This window comes from Pistacia vera, unplaced genomic scaffold (genome assembly GCF_008641045.1).
Source record: "Pistacia vera cultivar Batoury unplaced genomic scaffold, PisVer_v2 Contig959, whole genome shotgun sequence".
NCBI lineage: Eukaryota > Viridiplantae > Streptophyta > Magnoliopsida > Sapindales > Anacardiaceae > Pistacia > Pistacia vera.
Genome location: NW_022196844.1, coordinates 33,040 through 35,954, shown reverse-complemented (window position 1 = coordinate 35,954; position 2,915 = coordinate 33,040). Strand labels below are relative to the sequence as shown.

The 2,915-nt window shown below is 35.8% G+C and overlaps 1 non-coding gene across 1 annotated transcript; it reads left to right on the top strand.

Moving 5' to 3' along the window:
• The first annotated feature begins 429 nt into the window (after nucleotides 1-429).
• Nucleotides 430-536, top strand: LOC116121069. Its single transcript, XR_004126652.1, has one exon. It is a non-coding gene; the product is annotated as a small nucleolar RNA R71 (small nucleolar RNA).
• The last annotated feature ends 2,379 nt before the right edge of the window (nucleotides 537-2,915 follow it).

Below are 2,915 nucleotides of genomic sequence, written 5' to 3'. Positions count from 1 at the left end.
AGAATAAGTTGCGGGGATAAAGGAGTAGAGGATTTACTTACTGAGCATTTTTTGCTCACCCCGTTATTTTTCCATGTTTTGCAGAAAATAGGTGAGAAGCGATCGGATGGACGTCGAGACGCGGAAAGAAATGGCATTACTGTCCACCGTTGCTAAAGTTTTGTACATGTAATTTTGTATTTGTAAAGAATAAGATATTAAGTAAAAAGAAAATTTTTGGGCCCATATACTTTTCTAGTAATAAGCATGTATGTTTTTCATACTATATTTTCTAAGTATGGTAGTAGAAGGAAGCTATTACATTCAAGTAACTCACAAGCTTCTTTAGGTGTCTTGTTTTACAATGCTCCTCCAGATGCTGCATCCACCATTGTTTGTACATTTATCATCAACCCATTATAGAACGTTTGGACTTGCATCCAAACTGGCAAATGATGGTGTGGACACTTTCTCAGTAGTTCCTTATATCTTTCCCAAGCTTTATAAAGTGACTCATTCTCTTCTTGCAGAAATGATGTGATGTCATTTCTCATCCTTGCAGATTTCGCTGGTGGGAAATATTTAGTCAGGAACTTTTGTGTCAATTCATTCCAGGTGGTGATTTTTCCTGCTGGTAGTGCCATTAACCATCCCTTTGCTTTATCTCTTAACAAGAATGGAAACAGTCTTAACCTGATGGCATCATCCGACACTCCATTTGCCTTGAATGTGTTGCAAATCTCTAAGAAGTTCGCAATGTGTGAATTTGGGTTTTCCTTTGGATCTCCCTTAAATTGTATTGACTGTTGGATCATTTGGATGATTGCCGACTTTATTTCAAAGTTGTTGGCTTGCACCGGTGGCCTAGTTATACTTGGACCACTACCATCAACTGAGGGCACTAAGAATTCCCTTAATGTTCTGTTTTCAGCCATCTCAATGACCATCGCCTCTTGTTATCTTCTCTCTTTGTTAAGTCTTCTTGTGGTTCTTTTAATCTTTAGATCAATAGGAACCACTGGATGACGTCAAGCTCTTCGCATAAACTATACAGACAACAAAGAGAGCGTGAGATCACAAACGAACAGAAAAGAAGTAGCAAAATTAAATTAGAAAATAATTAAAACTAAAATTAAACTCCAATCTAGCTAAAACTAGAAAAATTCAATATTAACACAAAATCAATCCCTGGCAACGGTGCCAAAAACTTGGTGCGTGTTTTTACAACATGCAATGTGTACCAAGTGCACTAGTCGCAACAAGTAATACAATGATGAGTAAAGTATCGTTCCCACAAGGATTGCGTGTCAAGTACTAATTTTCCTAATTAGCATCAAGTTGGAGTAAATGAAAAATGGTTGGATTTGCAGGAGACAATTAAGCTGAAGTTGAAACAAAATCAACAACATAATTTAAAATCTAACTAATGAAGGCAAAATCAATTCAAGAAAATATCAATTCAAGACAAAGCGGTTAGGGTTTTGACTTCACTAGGATCTTCTAGTTTAGTCTACGATTTCTGTTGCTTCTAAGTTCACATGCAAGGATTATAAATCGGACACCCTAATTTGCGGAATATACCTTCTCAGGCTATATTCTTCTACTTATCCCTACTAAGCTTCCACACCCTACAATTTGAAGGTTAATGGTTCCAAGTCCATTAAGCTAAGTGGAATCCTAAATTGATTTCATGGATCTCCGAACCTATTCTAGCATTCAATCAATCAATGGTATTTACTCTAAGAAGCTAATACATGAATCACTTCTCAGTCTCATCATGCTCTACAATTAAATTGCAATCAAAACAAGAATAAATACATAATCCAAGCAATAGAATATGAAAGCAATATAAATTTATAGATTAGACATTAAAATCCCAATTACATCAAAACCCTAACCCAAAAGTGAGTTAGTTCATTCTAAAAATAAAGCAAATGCTAAGAAAAACTATAAAACAGAGTTCAACATCCTGGGAAAATGGAAAAAGAATAAAATCTTCCTTATTTGATGAACCCAAAGGCCTCCAATCTTCAATTTCTCTCCTTTTCCTCCAAACAATGTCGAACCCCTTCGAAAATAAACAAGTCCTCATTAAATAGTCGACCTAAAACCCTAAGACTCCTCCAATACAATTAAAACGTACGATTTTAATAAACTAAAAATTTGCAGCTTTCGTCGTGGTGAAGAATAAACTTCACCGCAGTATTAAGTTGGATTTTATTGAACTATCTGACCCGAGACTTTCTTACCGCAGCCAAGAATAAACTTCGCTGTGGCAAACTTTTCTGAACTTTTCTGAAATTATGAAACTGCCCTCCGTTTGCTTCTTTTCTTGAATCTTCAATCTTAGTGATCCCCAATAGGAACAAGCTTCATAGTGCTTCCAATTCAAATCAGAATTTTCCCAATTTCTAAAATTCGCTTGATTTTGGGTCCAGAAACTCAATTCTGCTCAGTTTTGAACCAACTGCATATTTTGGCCTGAAATGTAAAATATATGAAATTAAGTTGCAATTCAGGCACAAATTTAAGAAGAAGTATCCAAAATCCAGCCAAAAGCATAGATAAAACAGTATAATCCTAGGATTATCATATGCCAGAGCAAGAGCAGGAGCGTATATTGCAACATAGTCATGAACTATATTGTGGAGGGCATTTTGGGGGAAAGAAGACAACATTGAAGGTATTGCAATCTAGTTTTTATTGGTCAACTTTATTTAAAGATGCATTTACTTTTTGTGCTAGATGCGATAATGCCAATGAATTAGAAACATTGGCAAGTGGAGTGAGATGCCACTCATGTCATTCATGGTGGTGGAATTATTCGACATTTGGGGTATAGATTTCATGGGTCCATTTCCTAACTCTTATGGTTATGCGTACATACTTGTTGCTATAGATTATGTGTCTAAATGGATTGAGGCAATCGTCACAAA